The following is an 18,682-nucleotide window of genomic DNA, read 5'->3' on the forward strand; positions in this document are numbered from 1 at the left end:
GACAAAAGGATCTTGTTGCAACTAGAAGAAAAATTATAGAATATTGGCTCAAAATCCTTTGAATTCTCTAACAATATTTATCTAGTTCAAATCTAAATTGACGGAGATATAGGAAAATTTATAGAAAACCAAAGTAAAGAATGAACATGAACTTTGGGGTTTTCCTCATTTTCATTATTGGGGCCCTAAATTTTTATTAAATCCAACGTATATCACCTTGAGTCCTATTCTTTGTGGAGATACCATTATTATTATTCATATAGATTTGATGATTTTTATTATTAAAACTATTCATCATCTAATATATATGATGATAATAAATTTTTATTTGTAATCTTTGTTTATGAATATGTAATTTTTTTTAAAAATAAATTTGGTATTAATTAAATAATTATATTATTTATTTGATTTATATCAAATATATTCTTATATATAAATAGAAATAACAGAGAAAATCTTTTGCATTAAATCATTGTAAAATCAATATATCCATGTACTAAATGTTTAATGTACTTGATATCATAAATTATTTTAAAATGAAAAAAATAAGAGATATAAGCTATTAGATCTAATTTTGGAGACTTAAAGAGTCATCTAGTTTGTCATAGAGTTTCATTTTCAACTAAGATAGACTTTTTGGTTAACTGAATGTCATAGGGAGTTCTTTTATAGTTAGAGGACAATTTAATTTTCTCATGCACTCATTGAGCACTTAAGTGTTATTTTTGGTGATTTATTGAGTAGTTGAGGCCAATTATACATGCAAATCACTTGGGGACCCTTATTGAGCATATTTTTACAAGTTTTTGAGAAGTTTAACATGAAATATTTTTGGCTTGTTTGATAGATTCAAGATAGGGTTTTTTTTCAATTCTTTTTGAGGAGATGGAGGAAAAATTTAGTTGACTATCAGTTGGGCATGTTGGAAATAATCAAGACTAGCTAGGTTACTTAGAGGGGAGGGGTGAATAAGTAACCTCAAAATGTTTAACAAATTCAACCCTCCCCTCTGAGTAACATTGTTATCATGGATCAATTATTTTGAATAAGTAATATGTTTCTACATTATGTCCATGATTGGTAGGATCATGTTTTGGATGTCTATTAATGTAAACCCGATCCTTACTTCCTCTCTCAAAAACTTAGCCTACATGTTTGATAGGAATCTAACCTTCATGTGATGTGTTGAGCTTGAGCTGGGGTCAAGCTGCAAAATTTGAGCAGTGGCCTTCAGATCCTCATCTATCTTATTTAGTTTTTCCTTTATTTCCTTAGTGTACTTGGTCACATCACATAGCTTGGAAAAAAGAACTTTATTGTCAAACTTTTTCTTAGCTTTTTCTATCAACTTTTCTTGATTACTGGAGTCCTCATTGAACTTATTTACTACTTCCTCAAACTATAACAAAATATGTTGAGATGAATCAACATCCATGCCTATAGCCTCTGCCAAAATATTTGTTGTACTTTCAATGATTCTAAACTCTCTGTCCCTTTCCTCTCTTAACTACTTCTATCTGGTTTTCTATTTCAGAAGTTGGCTGACCAATCTCATTTGATCAATAGTAGCATTATCGAAATCCAACTTGGGAATTTCAATTTCCTTATCCAAGTCTATATCTTCATCAATTTCTTTTCTAGTAATTAGAAGTTTAAGTGGTGTCCTTAGTTCTACTTCTGACATTACTACTTTGGACTTTGAAATAGAAACAATTGTAGAAATAGTAGGGCTTGCAGTGAAAACTTGTATGGGGCCTACTAAAGGAATACTAACTAGAGTGCTAAAAGAATCCAAAATTCAAGTGCTACCTAGAATTTAAGTAATTGTAGGTGGAACACTGATAGAAGTACATATAATAGGAGCACTAATAGAATTATTTTCAAATGAAGTACTTATAGGAGCATGCAAAATTGAAGTAGACAAAATTGTAGAATTAGATGTTGTACATACTGCTAATGTCCCTGACTTGGGAGTTGAAGAAGAGGAGGGTTGTAGCTCGGTGGATGAAGTGGTAGACACTTCCATTAGAGATACCTAGAGCTGAGAGGGTGCAAAGAGTGATTGAGCAGATGATGTATCTGTTGTGGTTACAATCACACTTGCTGAAGCTGTCTCCATACTAGATGATGTAGCAGTTTTTGGTGGAGAGTGAGGGAGGGAAGCTATAACTTTTGTAGATATCCTAAATAGATCATTTTCTTCATCTCCTTCTTCCCTATCTTCCTCTTCAACTTCTTCCTCTTTCTCTTCTTCACCATCCTTCATCAATGCTAGATAATCCTCAACATCAATAGTTACACAAGGTGTATTATCTTCTTCATCCTTATCACTATCATCATCATTTGTTTTCACTGGACCCTCACTATATTTGTGCATATGATAAACATTTTTCCACATGGATGTAGCATTCTTAGCTACATGCTCAATATATTTCACCAAAATAAAACAAGTATGCAATCTCATCATCATTTTATCTTCATTTTTCCTCATTACTTCCTTAATTTCAGCATTGGTAAGATTCGGTAGAAATTGTCTCAGAGATTGCTCATATATATCCTTTGCTATCTTCATAGAATATTCCCATCTAGGCTTCAATCTTGCTAATAATTCATTGGAAATATGAAGGGCAATTTGATCTGGAGAATATTTCCATTTTCCCATCTTTGTCAGCACTAGCTCCTCAATCTACATTTTCTCTGCATTAGTTCTTGTTTCATACTTTAAAGCTTTGAAATTTGTGATACCTACACCTTCTTCTAATTGCTTCAATCTTTCTTGGAAGGTGAGTGGGGGCTTATTGAACACAATCTCACTACCTCCTTTCTTCTTAGATCTTCTTGTAAATATAACTATAGAGACCTTGGGTGGCTTGGTGATAATCACCCTGCCTTTCTTTCTTACAAGCTCTTCTTCTTTTTTGACTCTTCTTCTTCATTCTTAGATTCTTCTTCATCTTCTCCATTGCCCTTGGTAAGCATGAGAGGGGTAATTTTAGTTTTCAATTTTGAAATCCTCCTCTTTCCTTTATTTATCACCTGTGGGAGCTTGATCTCAAGCTCTATTCTAGCCGTTGCTTCCTCATAAGTTCCAAAGATGGGTACCTTTGGATCTACTAGCTCATTTACTAGGGCTTTGATTATCTCCTTTGTTTCATCAATATTAACCTCATAAGGAAGAGGTTTCACCCATACAATTCTTGGCCTAACTGCCTAAGTGTACTCTATCATAGTCAACCATGAAACAAACATCATCCTTGTAGTCTTCAACTAGTTTTGGTGGAATTCAGAACCTGTTATTCATCTTTTCCCTGAAAACTTCAAAATAGTTGTCCATTATACTATCAAAATTCTCACCCATTTTTGCAATAAACTCATTAATCTGGTACAAAATTGGAGTATCCTTTTTCCATACCACCATTCCTTTGGAAGGGAAAAACTTTTGTACATAAAAGAAGAAATAGGTTAACAAAGAACCAAATTTACATGGGTTATTCTTCAATGTTTTTATGCTTTCCATGTTCTTGTTTAGTTGTTTCAACATTAAGTCTACTAAATCATATTTTAGATTCTTCTTAACTACCTTGTAAGCTAAGTCCATGGTCTCACATGACACACTATTCAGTAGACTAGAGTTGTATATCTTATGCACAATAATGTGAATACCAAACCTAAGTTGCACATTAGATACATTGCTGATTTTTAGTCCCCTACCATCCCATTTGGCTAGGGTTTTCTTTTGTAGCTCATCCCAACCTAGGGTTCTGGTAACTTTAACCTTATTGATCATAGGGAGACCTTTGATTTTGTGAATCATTTTCTTTGTTATCAAGACTAGTTGCTCTAACCACAACTGACCATTATGCAGTTGGCTCAAAATATACCTAATCCATTTTATTTGGAAGTTTCTTGGCAGGTGTAGAATGTGGGTCAAACCTTTCTCCTCTAGATGTTTATGCTTGGGTTTGAGGGTTCCATCCACACACAATTCTCCTAGGGCACTTTCCATTTCTAGGGTTCTAATTTCTTGCACAACACATTTGAAATGAGTACAAATATCATTTATAAGGAGTACCTTTTGTGGGATTTGTGACTGAGCTCCATTAGGGTCGAGTGATTATGTAATTGTTGGCACCAGTTTGAAGTTCAGAGCCTTCCATTCAACACCTTGCACCAACATCTTAGAACCTCTCTTCACTTGCTACTACTACTGGTGGATGCCATGATCGTTCGGTAGACTGAGAAAAAATTCTTCAAAAATTTCACTACAAACTCTACTCAAGATTGCTTGAATGCTCTGCAAATCACTTGGCTCTAGATATAATAAATTCATAGTGAAAATGAAGTCAAAATTTTTCCTTTTTGATGAAAATTTCTCATTAATGCTCGATACAATGAGAGCCATAATGACATAGTGCTTGGCAGGCTATCATCCACTATCTATGCAGATAACTCGACAAAACCTTGTAACTCGATGACCAAACAAAACCTTGTTACTCCTAACCTTGCTCGGTATGACCTAACCTCGCTCAGTGAATATTGATGTTAAACTTCTATGATCCCTCTGTATATTGATTTGGATCTTTTTCTTCCTTCCATTCAATTGGAACTATTTAAGATGTGACCCTAAGAGTACAATTTCAATTCTTCCTTTAATAACTTAATTGGAACTAGTGGAGTCACTCACTTCTTGAGTGACATGGCCATCATCACTTGAACTAGCTTGCTTGGTAGATTTTGGAATCCACTACTATCTCATCTACTTCCTAATGTTATCAACTTTAGCTTTCTTTTCCTCTTCAACTCTACCTATATTCATGCAATTCTTAGCTATATGACCAAGTTCAGTACATGTGTAACATCTTATTGTAGTATCCTTTCTTCTCAAGTGATGGCTTGCACAATTTATGCCATTGTGTCCATACTCTCCACAATAATGACATCTACACCAAGTATTGTAGTCCCAACCAAATATTTCCTTTACAAATTTTTGAGCTGAATTGAATGGTTTAGATCTAAAATTAGATGCCTTGTGACCTTGTTTCTTGCATTTGTGACATTTATTTAAACTTTGGTTTCTCCTTGCATTCATTAGCTTTATGACCATGTTGACTACAATTGTAGCATTTTCCATTGAATTTTTCCTTTCCATTGCTCCAACATTTGTTTGATGTATGACCTATTTTAACATAGTGATTGCAAGTAGGTCTTTGATTCCTTTGAGCACCTTGCTTGGAGGATTCATCTTCTTCTTTATATCCAAGTCTTGCATTATCCTTTTTCCTATAAAGATTATGCTCACCTTGTTGATTCAATTGATCCATGTCTACTTGGGATTTCATTATTATTTCATTGAGTTGCTTCTTAGAATTTAGATTAGTTTTCAATCTTTCATTGATTTTCCTTTCAGTGTTTGAATCATTCCTTAACCTTTAATTTTTAGGTCTCAGACTCATGGTTTTTTCATTTGCATTGGAGAGCTAATTGATAATACTTTCTTGCTAAAGGGATTGATTTTGAGTTTCATTGTTCCTTGTCTCCAAGTCTTCATTTTCCTTATTTCTCTTTTCCAAAATTTCACATAATCTTATTGACTATATTTTTTGTTCTCTTTTCAATTTTCTTACCTCTTCTTGCAAGGAGCCATTATTTTCTAGGAGTTCTTTTTGCTTCATTTTAACTACTTGAAGGGAAAAAATTTTCAATCTTTTCTTCAGCATACTGGTGGTCATTAATCTATTTTGCAAGTTCCTTCCTTCTTTTTAGGGATTGGGAAAGATGCTCTTTTGCTTCTTTAAGTTGAGCTATGGCCATCTCTAGATCTAGCTTCTCATTGTCAATAGCTTTGTCAAGTCTGAATATCTCCATTGTCCTTGATCTTTGCTCAAGTTGTCATACTTTATCCTGAGAACCACAAAGCTCTGATACCAATTGTTGAAAATAATCAAGACTAGCTAGGTTACTTAGAGGGGAGGGGTGAATCAGTAACCTCAAAACTTTTAACAAATTCAACATTTAACAACATAGTCCATTCACCATTAATTGATGTAATCTACTACATGCATGAGAAACTGAAAGATAAAAATTCATGACACATGAACACAATATTTGGTGACCTAGAAACCTTCCAACTAGAAAGTAAAATTGGGGTGGGGATGATACCCACAAATCTTCAATACTGCAGTATAAATTTGGCCTATTAAGGCTTAAAATGATCACTTTTGATGGTATTCCCTATTAGGAGCAATTAGGACTGCTAGGTCCAGCTTGTTAGAGGTTTTACAAACATACAATGAAGTATGCACTCTGTTAAGAGATTTAAAGAACAGACTATTAAGTCTACCCTATTAAAGGATTTAGAAACTAATTCACCTATTAGGATGAAATACTAGATTTGACTTACAACTGAATTATTGATTAGATCCTTGAAATGTTGATAACTTCTATGTGATAGATTTGACTTGACTACTCCTTATTTGACTTTGCTAAATACTCTACTTTGTTGTTGATTCACATTCGCATTCACTATTCTCAAAACATTAATTTATTCTTAGACACTTGAGTATGATACAAGACATTACATATATATCATCCCAATTCTCATATTTACAAGGTTGGCCAAAACATAAGATAACACCAATATTACTGAGTCAGCCCAAATATAGAAACTTAGGTTGAATAAGCTAACTTGGTGACCTTTTGATACTCAGGATCTACTACATTACTCAGCATCATCATGCATTTGGTAGAAGTAGAGGCTTGGTCCATACTAATCACTCAACATAGCTTTGAACTTGATGAACTTTGGAGACTCGATAGATATATTGTCACTTGGTAGAAACTAAATACCATGTTTACCTTGCTTGCACTTGATAAACACTGCTCATCCCACCACTTGGTTGACACTGGCTTCACATCATAGGAACTAATGACTCGGTAGATATTAAGAAGCTTAGTAACCACTATCTACTTGGTCTAAACTATTGGACTACTGAACTCACTTGGTAACCATTGGAATGCTCGGTATGAACTATGAAACCTGGTAACCATTAAATTGCTCGAAAACTGTTGGAGACTGAATGATAAACTTAGTAACCATTTAGAATTATGAATAAGTGTTGTCACTAATGACAAACACAACTTAATGCCAACACGGTAGGTAATTGAAAGCATATTTGATAGGATTCTTCATAGATTGGTGCAATTTTGAGTTTTATTTTTCATGTAATTTTCATATATCTAAGTTAGGGTTTTTGATCCCTATTTATTTTATTTTCACCTCATTTTGAAGTCTCTTCTTTCTTGCTCATATTTTCTGTACATTGCAATTTTTTTGAATGGATTTTGTGAGCACTTTGTAGCCAAGATTTTGTAACATTGATTATATAGATTCAACTATTCCTTCTCATTCATTATTATGTAATATTGTGGGCTCTTTTCTTTTATGTCATGTTTATCCTTTATTCAAGCTATATTCCTTATTACATATTCAAATATTGATACTTGTAATTACAATTCTTTGTTTGTGTCTTTATTATTTTTGTGATAAAAATGGTAAAACCTAGGTTTTCCTTTCAAAGAAAAAGATTATGGGTCTTTGCATAGAAACACTTTTGTAAATGCATGATTATTTGGGTATTGTGTATAGTTTTTATTGATTTAATTGAAGCTACATATAAAAAATTGTTGTATCACCTTATTTAGTTTTAGTATACATTATTATCATTCACTCCTCATCTCTTTTCCTGTATATTTTTAGTTTTAGGTGAAACCAAAAAAGAAACCAACATTTCAATCCCAGAGATTCACTCTTGCCATAGGATTATCCATAGCTTGAGAGTGTTTCCATGTTCTAAAAGGATAGCTAGATTTTTTTTATCTTGCTATAGGAAAAATACTACTTGAGAACAACTATCTTCATGTTTCATTCATTAAATCTAAAGTCATTACATCATTAGCCTCTCATCTATGAAGAAGTTGCACTACCTTTATTCTTTTAGGTCAAAAGAATACAAACATGATTTAGTTTAGGGATTCATTGAAAATCCAAAAAAGGAGTTGTTGTTGGAAATTTTTTAGTGCTCCCCTTGGGATTCATGACAAGTTCTTAACTTCCTCCTATGTACTATAAGAAGAGTGATTATATTAGGCATTGATAGATTGATCTTTTGGTGTAACAACAACCCCACTCTAACAAGTGGTATCAAAGTTTCATCACAAGTTTGAATCATCAGACCCTCAAGTAATGTCAAGGGGGAGATTGTTGGAAAAATATTTAGTGCTATCCTTAGGATTTGTGAGAAGGACTTAACTACCTCCTATATACTATAAGTTGAGTGGTTGTATCAGGCATTGACAAATCAGTCTTTTGGTGAAATGGAAACCCCACTCTAATAGTTGTACCTTATGTGATTCATAGGGAGGTTAAATATTGAGCCTACCCAACTTTTATGAATAGTGTCTTTTTAAAAAGGGGGTAATAGAGTTAGTAAGTAATATATCAATATGACCAATCCATTCAATAATAGGTATAAAGCTAGAGATAAAAAAAGAAACTGTTAAATAATTTAAATATTGAGATCTGATAGAGGTGGTGAGTTTATGTCTATTAAATACACTAACATTTATGTTGAGCACGAGATTAAAAGACACTTGTCAATATAGAGGACACCAAAACAAAATGATATTGCTAAAAGAAGGAAAAAGTCAATTGTGGATTCTGTAAGAACACTTCTAATAAAAAAGGGAATTACTCAAATAGTTTGGAGAGAATCCATTAGCACTATAGGTTACACTCTTAACCAAGTTTAGCTAAAGAAATGAACAAACAAGACACCTTATGAAATCTAGTATGGTCATACACCTAATGTAAGTTATTTCAAGATATTTGGAAGTAGATGTTACATTCATAAAGATGTAAGAAGTGAAAATTTTTCTTCTAAATATGATGAAGGTATTTTTCTTGGTTAGTCTTCTAAGAGAAGATCCTATAGATGTTTGAAAAAGGCTACTAACACAATGATAAAAAGTGAAAATGTAAGAATTGATGAGTTTAAAAAAAAAAATGATGAGGAAAAAAAAAGGAATTAGGTGATTACTACACATTTGTATATGTCTATGAAGATGCTTCTAGTGTAATGCCCAAGAAACAATAGAGAGCTACCAAGCATCAACCTAAATTACCTGATAAACAAACAAAATAACCCGAGGAGGATATTGAGCCCCAATCAAGTGAAGAAAATTTTGGGAATAAAAGAAAAAAACCTATGATAGAAAAATATGTGAGAAGGAATCATTCACGTTGTTGGTGCTCAAAATTGTAGTGCAAATTTTGAGCACTATTGAGAAAATTGAGCCTTATAAATGCTTTTAAATGAGATTGTACCTGGCTATACCTTTGAGGCCCCTAAGGTGTTTAATATTTCTAAAACCTTCCATTTAGCCTATCCACATGTTCCATGAAGTTAAACTATCATTTCGAGCCAATCTGTGAAGTCCCATTTTTATCAAACAATGATAGGAGGCTGTGTTTGCATCTGAATATCTTGTGCCCAAAAATGTTTTGTAACTCACCACTTTGGTAATGTCTAGTGTCCATACCTAAGAACCTATGTTTCAAATTTTGAGCCATTTCAAGTCTGTTTGATTAGGTTTTGAATCCGTTAAAGTTGGTCATTTACTATTTTGTGCATTTGTGTAATTGTGCAAAATTTTGGGAAGCCCTATTTGACAAATTATAACTTTTGACCAATTGATCAAAATGTTGAAATTCCTATTGGATTGTATTTTAGACATCAAAGACTTGTTATGTTTCAAGTTTCAACTCATGAGGAATCCTTTTGATCAGTTTTCAAATGCGATTCCAATGGAATTTCTATCTTTTTATTGGTGTCAACATTTGTAGATATTTCAAAACCCCTATTCATAGTGTTATATTTTGAAATCCATGATAGGTGAGATTGAATGGATTGTAAAATTGTGTTGTATTCTAAAAATACTCCAAGTGTGCTAGTTTTCATATCTTGATGAATCCATTTGCACACTTTTCCAAGTCAATTCCATTTGCAAAAAATGTTTTGTCATTGTGTCCTGTCTGCTAATTCCAAGTAGCCCACTTTGACTGCTTGTCATTCACGTCCAATTATTCATCATGAGACCAAATCCCAAAATTATACTCTCCTCATGATATAGAACCAATGTCCCAAGTTTTGTCTTCCCAAGTGTCCATTTGCCCAATTTTTGAAGCCGAATCCAAACATGGTTTATTGCTTTTTAACATGTTTGCTTGCAGGTAGTTCTGAGAGGTCAGCTTTGACAGTGAATATCTTTTGACCTTGGATTTTTCATGAGATGAGATTTGAAATGGTACAAGTATGTAGAGCAAAGATTCAGTGTATCAAATTTCAGAGCTCAGTTAGGTGTTTGGATCAATTTTTAAGGCTAGTCAAAGGACCTCCTGGCACCAAATTCACAGTTTGCAAGAAGTGGGTAAATGAGTTTTTAATGATCAAATTATTGCTAGAAATCAATTTTAATTAGTTTGAGATGATTGATGGGCTATTTTGAGGATTTAAATGTCTAGGAACAATTTTTTTTTTTAGCCGGACCCCTAATCATGTCAGATTGGTAAGGAAAATTATTAGGATGGGGTTCAAGTTTTAATTTCATTAGATTCCATATTAATAGTGACACAAGCATAATGTAAATGTTCATATTAAGTGTCAAGAACACCTTGTTTTTTAATGGTTCATTTTGAGAGCCTTTCTAGTATGCAAGATGAAATTTTAAAGGTTCTTGGAAGGCGCAATCTGGGTCAAAAAACATTAGTAGGTATCTGTTTGCAAAGTGAGAGCTCAAGGAAGGAATATAGTAGCAAAGAATATAAGACAACTGTAGAAGATCCACTTCTGAAAAAGGACACAAACAAAGCACCCAATACTATAGCCTGGGGCCTTGAAACACCTATAGAAAGTTACAATGAGTCCCTCGAGTGGAAAGCTGACAAGGATAGATAAGGGGATGAGGAACTTATTGGACAATAGATAAGAGTTTGGTGTCTTGTTGATAAATGGTTCTATTCTAGAATTTTAAATGAGTTTGATCATGCAAACATGACTCATAAGATTGAATATGATGATGGCGAGGTTGAATTTCTCCACTTAGGCAATGAACATTGGGAGGTCATTACAAATAGCAAAAAAGACACTGTGAAGTTTCTAGCCAAAGGACAGAAAGGGAAATAGATGAAGCTATGTTTTATGACTCCAGCATTGAGTAATATTAAAGTTGCATCATTTGAATTGGACAAGATAAGGATAGATTCTTTAGTTGATCTTGAGGAGGCAGCCAGAGTAGGCAAAGACTCTCAAATATTTGGGCTTCAACAAAGGAAAAAATGGATACAAAAAGAGGAACAAATAGCCAAGTCAAGATCCACTCCATACGCATAATAGAAGCCACCAAGTTTTATGAAACAAACATGTCTATGCCTAAAAAAATCAAATCCCCTACAATGGATGGAGTTAAAAATAGCACAAATGAAAGTCAATATCAATCACCAATTTTAGTAGTAGAAGCACATTAAAGGACAGGATGTCAGGGGCAACCAATGTTTTGAAGGCATGGGATCACATTTAAAATGGAACTCCACACTGTAGGGAAGTAGCCAGAGGTAAGAAAGACCTGGTGCATTGAAACATAGGACCAACATACCAAGTTGAGAAAAGGGAGGTGCCATTAAAAGAAAAATCTAGAAGCCACATTAGGGATAGAGATCGATTGCTTTTTTTTAAGCAATGACCAAAATTAAAAGAAGAGTCACCAATGCATATAAAACTAGAAGTTGCAGTTCACAAACCACTCATGCCTAAGCAAACACTTCATGCCAAATGCAAGATAATGCATGAGTAAAAAGAGGAAACCTATAGTAAGAAGGAGAAGTCAACATGAAGTTAGAGGAATGATGCCAAGGCACAAAGCATATTAAAAGACACCCACATGTACAATTAAATACATGCCAAAACAGAGCAGTTTGGAGAGTAGGTCCAACACACAAGCACATTAAAATGAAAACCCCACTGCAATCCATGCCTGGCAGGGGACTCCACACAACCACAAAGGAAGCTAGCATTAAAAGACAAAATATGTTGCAGATCCAAGGGGGTAGTTCACACCAATTTGAAGGAAAAGATGTGGGGGTTCCAAGGCATAGAATCGAACACAATATGGCTAAAAAAATTTGTCTCACATTTCCTATGCGAGGATGTTTTAGTTCTTTAAATACCATTTCACATGCATAATGAAATTTCTTAAAGAGAATGGCTTTTGTGAAAGCCAAAGCTTTTGTGGTGGGTTTGGCCTGTGCTCAGTTGGAGGTTACCAACCCATAAATTTTGAATGAATAAGCATGCAATAAATGATGACATCAGCAAGTTGCATGTCACCAAAAAACTACAAAATTTGGCACCTTGCTACCTCGCTAGCCGAAAAATCTATGATTTCTAATTGGCGACATAGCGAGTTGCTAGAAAACTCAAAAATTTGATGAATGTCCAATAAGTACGTGGGTCCCTCTTCTAATGCTATCGATGAATTGGGTAGCACCAAGTGGCAATTGATAGACTCATTAAGTAATGATGTGGAAAAATCTAGACCAACTGAAAGGTGCCATGTGGCATTGATTTTGAGACAGGTTGTAATGTGGTGGACAAGTCTCAAGAATGCATCAGATCCTGCTATGTGGTAGATCCAACAGACATTGCTATATCACCAAAGAGAAGTTGCTCACACGATAACATGGTGACATAGCGAGGGTTGATGTGGTGATGACATGTGGTAGTGGGTCCTGAAGTGTTGACAAGGTAGATGTGAGTTTTGACAAATAATGGAGTGCCACATGGCATCCAGGTTGTGCAATGACATGGCAAGACTAGGATGAATGAAGTGATGCCATGTGGCACCATCTATACAAGCCTAATCCAATGATGTCTTTCCACGTGTCGAGGTCGGTCAACCTAGTTTGAACCAGATTGAAAAGGCAAGAATTTTTTAAAGGTTTCAAATTAAAAATTTATTTTTCCTCCTTAGAAATACGTGCAAGATAGAAAGTTTTAAATCCAAGTGAGGATTTATTCTATAGTTTTGACTTTTGAAAAGGGATAAATTTTTGCAAAAATTATATGGAAGCCATGAGACAAAGGTATAAACTTCAGAAGGCCATAATAAGGGCAATTTTTATCCAAAATAGACGCTCCAAAATACCATCAAAATTGAAATGAGATGAAATTTTCAAATCTGAAGTCAATTTTTGCACAGGTCGTCACCAATTCACACTATAGGCCAATTTGTAAAATTTGGGGCATTGGCAGTAGAACAAGCAAATTTGATCATTGAGCATCATAGTTTGTTAAAGAGCATATTTGAAGACCTTTTGAAGGCTGATTGTGGTAAAGATGAGCTGGAAAAGATTATTTTGCATTCTTGAGGCCATTTTCAAATGATTTGTTACTTTTACTTTGTGTTCATTTTAACATTAAAAATCAGTTACATTCTTTCATGATCAAATTTCTGAGATATTTCTGCCTTGTAGAGGCCAAATGATAGGATTTGATATGCAGTTGAAGAGAGGGTAGAAAGAGGTTTTTTCATCTTCTTGGGAGGGAATTCTGAAGGGACACTTGTCAGTTGCAGATTCAATCTGAGAATTTCTTCCTTCCTATATTTTTCTTCCTTCTTCTCTTTTGCAAGGTTGTTGGCAATTTTCTTTGGGTAATACCAGTAGGGTTCCAGTTTTTCACTGTTAGACCATTCATGGTTCTAGTTTTTGGAAAGAAAAATTTCATTACTATGATATCATTAGGGGTTCTAGTTTCTCACTGTGAGACCATTGGTTCTAGTTTTTGGCATGTTTCCTTGATTGTGACACCATTTCTTTAGCAGAATTCTCTTGTATGAACAACATTAGGAAGGATAATACATATAGTTCAGATCTATTAAGTTTTTTTTGTGTTTTCATTTCATGCATATGAATGTATTATTTCAAGGAAATTAATACAAAAAACATCAGGTTGAGTTTCATCTTGAATCTTGTCTCCTTTATCAGTCATCTTTTATGTTTTACAATCTTTGAACAAAGAGCTTAGGTTGTAGTTGCAGTCCCTTAAGGCTGTATGTTATTTTCTTGTTTCTTATAACTCAAGGGGTTATGTAAATTCTTTAGGGAAACTAACAGGGTTGCAAGTTTACTGAGGGGGATATCATGTAAGAATGAGGTTTAGATTGAGCACATATGTTTATTTACCAGGTAAATAGATAGATCGTATATTTGAATATATAAATAAGTATCAAATATCCATATGTATGCACTTGATTCATGGATTTGCCCAATGGTTAAGGCACTGATCAGCTATAGGGTCACTTAGTTCTTGCTACTATATATCTGAGGTTTTGTTGAAATCAACATTATTAATCAAACGTTCTTTCCCTTTCATGTTAAAGAACCTAAATGTGATGCCCTCACTTAGCTTGTGAATTTCCTAGATTTGCAACTTGCTATTGTAGATCTATGTTATTACATGAGTCATTAGGAGAAATAAGGGTAAAATATGTAGTAAATAGATTCAGGGACATGTTTTGCATTGGTACGATATCAATTGAATTTGATGTCTACTCGCCTAGGTCTTGTAGAGCCTGAAGTAGAAGGAGTTATGCCTTATAGTTGGCCCAAGATTGCAGTCAAGTGTATCAGTCATAAGAAGTTGTTAGCCTTAGATCCATCTATCTAGTTTCTTGGTCATTTTCAAAACTATTATATCAAGAGCCAACACATCCAAAAAAATCATTGGAGATAAAGTGCCTATGTCATGACAATTAGATAGTTGAAAGCAATACATGTTTGATTGTTGAGTTTGAGACAAGAACTTGAAGCTACACTTGAAAATGAAGATTAAATTAATGCCATGAATAAAGACATAGATCAAATTGAGAAAAATTGCACATGGACACTAATAGTGAGAGAAATTGTTAAGAATGTAATTGAAACACAATGGATTTTTAGAAACAAACTGAATGAGAATTATGAATTTATCAGCAATAAGGCTAGATAAGAGGCTAGATAAGTATGTAAAGGTTATGCCCAAGAAGAAGGAGTTGGCTATGGTGAGAGGTTTCCCCTTGTTTCTAGATTAGAAGGAGTCAGAATATTTTTGCATATGCTACTTACAAGAAATTCTAGGTATATCAAATATATGTTAAGTAAACATTTTTGAATGAAAATTGTAAAGAGGAGGTCTATATAGAATAACTAGAAGGTTGAACCAAATTAGAGGTACCTAGTTTGTAAATTGAACAAATCTTTGTATGGAATGAAGAAAGAATTGAGAGCATGGTATGAAAGGTTGCATTCATACTTGATTAAGATTGGATTTGTGAGAACAAGTGAAAATACTAATATGTGTTTGAACAATGAAGATGAAAAAATGGTATTGAACATTGAAATATTTGTTGATGATATCATATCTAGTGATAATGATTTTTTTGGAAAATCATATGTTGATCAAATGAGTAAGGGATTTGAAATTATATGTTTGGTGAGATCAAAATTTTTGTAGGATTACAAGTTTTGTTGCAAGGTTTTCCTCTAATTTTAAGGAAGCACACATGATTGATGTAAAAAGGATTAGATATCTAAAAGGAACTAAAGTATTTGGATTTTGGTACAACCAAGATGGTGATTTTGAACTCAATTTATACATTAATGCTAATTGGGCTAGAAATGTTGATGGAAAAAAAAGCACAAGTGGTGGAGATTTTATAATAAGAAAGATTGATTATATAGTTGAGAAAAAAACATAGTTAGATATCATAGTTTATTGCTGAAGCTAAGTACGTTGTTGCAATTAAGTGTTCAAATATTATTTGGATTAAGTAGAACTTGTAGGAAAGAATGCAAGAAGAAGTAACTGAGCCTATCACTATTTATTTTGATAACAATAGTGAAATAAAAATATCCAATAATTTGGCAATGCATGCAAAAACCAAACATATATCTATCAAGTATCATTACTTGAGAGAGCAAGTGCAAGAGAAGAAAGTGAGCCTTGAATATTTGAATTATAAAGAACAAATTGCAGACATATTTACTAAGATAATGCAAAAGGATTCTTTTGAGTATCTAAGAGGTAAGTTAAGGCTCATTCCCCTATCCAAGTTTAACTAATAAAAAATGCATGTTACCTCAATTCATGGATGATTAGATATATCTTTATGGAGTTGATGTAAGAGTCACTCTTTAGGAATTATTTCCTAAACATGTATAAGTGATTTTAATGAAACTAATGTAAATATTACATGTAAGGTACAAGGTATTACTAATTTTTTTTTATAAGTTTCACATTAGAATATATATTTACCTTTGGCATTATTTTCAAAGTGGGGAGAAGTAACAAGGAGACAATTAATGAACTATTTAGGGGGAGAGAATCTAATATAGAAAAGATATAAATCTAAATAGAGAAGTATATCCAAATGGGAGAATTTTTGAAGATGAAGTTGTTGAAGACACATACAAATGAACCTAATGGTGAAATATGTTGTAGAGAACTTGAATGAGGTTAGAGAGCTAAAAATTTGTATTGTTGTCAATGCATACATTTCATTATCTTATTTGTAATGTCTTATAATGTAAAATATTATGCTTGTCTATTTTCATCAATGTTAAAGGGGGAGATTTCTAGTCCCAATTAATAATGTTGTTTTTGTATGTAATAGTCATATTAGTTGGTATATTATCCTTGATGTCAAGCCTTAGTTGGTTAGACATTATGATAATTCAATAGAATACTAGATCATTTGATTGATGAAGAGGATTTGAAGAAAGTATGATGATAAAAGATATGATAAGAATGGTATTCAATGGGTACTTGACTGAGTTGGACTATGATAGTATAATGTTGGTTTTATTCTTTTACAATCATGTAATGATGTGAATAATTGATGAATATAAAGTATATGCAAGACAATTTAGTCGGTGAAAGAAGAAATGCAATATTAAATGAGCTACTATAGTTGTCATCAAGTGCCTAGAAAAGAAGATTTAAAGTTTAATGTTAACCGAGTAATTCCAATGTTAACCAAGTGATACATTGCATGAGTCAAGTTGTAGTGTTTATTGAGCCTAAACAAAAAGAACAATTTAAGAAAAGATTAATTTGAGGCTGACATTTTATGAAAATTAAGAATGTTTGAGAAGTTAAAATAATAAAGTCAATGTTATTTATAAGATCCACAATTGGAGAATTGTAATGAAGATCTGATGAAGAAGATTTAATAAAATGGAGATGAGCAACAAAGTTCAAGATATAACTATTTTTTGAGTGATTAAATTCATTGAATCTAAGATGTACGATCATGATTAAGTGGCAAAATCTAGAAGAGACTAAAATGGAAAAGTTACCTATTTAAGGAGATGAATGAGATTGTTTTTGTCACTAATTGTTTATTTACTTTTGTTTATTATGTGAATTTAAGTGGAAGAAGAAGATATAAAGTGAATTGAGAAGAACAAATGTACAAATATCAAGCAAGAGGAAGTGCTAAGTGATAGTGTGAGTGCGTGAATTAGCCAATAAGACATCAAAAGGAAGAGATGAAGTGAATTAGAGATCTGAACAAGCAAGATAGTGCTAAATCTAGGAGATCACTTGACTGTTACTTTCTTACCATTATAGAAAATAAAGTATCTTAACTTAGTGGACCTAACAAGTCTTTGAAATCCTATATGGTAGCATCAATTAGTGATATTTGTAAGTCCTTTAGAGTAGGCCACTCTTTAGAAATGTCAAGGAGTGATAAGGTCTAGATGATATTTGGTTAAAATCCACTAACTAGGTCACACTAAAAATATGTATGCAACCTTTAATAAGGTTGACTCCTAATATAGCTCACTTCAAAAGAGTGAAATATTTGGGCTTTTGGTTTCCACACATTTTTTCCCTTTACTGGGTTTCCACGTTAAATATCTATGTCAAATGCATGAATAATTTGTGTTCCAAAGTTTATTTTCATGTTATTTCTTTAGTGTTGTAACTCGGTATAAGCTAAGTGATTGCTCTAATAATTGGTATAAGTAAAGAACAATGAAATAATAGGTTGAAGTAAACTTATTATAATTTTGATTTGAGAAGTTGAATTTGATTACAAAATTATTGATATGAATATGTATAAAGTTTAAATTGATACTAAATTGTTTTAAAGGCCTATAAGATAATTTGATATAACTTATTCACATATGCCCCACCCACCCTCCACCAAGTTATCTAACATTAGAGAATAATGATCTTATAATTTTGTCACTTTTTCCTAAATAGTTGATGAATTTGGAACATCATAAAAAAGGTAAAAAAGGTAACCATGCTTTCCTACATTCAAGGCATTAGAAACTAGAAAAAGTGGTATGTAAATTGATGTGCAAAAAATAGACATGTAATTACTTGAAGTGGAAGAGTTTCTTAGCCTTCTTGTAATTACCCCCTAAGGAACCTCAAAGGAAACTACTAACAAATAGAAGAACATGGTATTATATAATTTTATGCAAATTAAATATGGAACATAAACTTCACTCTTTGATGGTATGTTGAAGGTACTACTTGCATTTTATGAATCCAAGGCATTCCTAACAATATGTTGT

This window comes from Cupressus sempervirens, chromosome 5 (genome assembly GCF_028749045.1).
Source record: "Cupressus sempervirens isolate cs-2001-9-10 chromosome 5, ASM2874904v1, whole genome shotgun sequence".
In the NCBI taxonomy this organism is placed as follows: domain Eukaryota; kingdom Viridiplantae; phylum Streptophyta; class Pinopsida; order Cupressales; family Cupressaceae; genus Cupressus; species Cupressus sempervirens.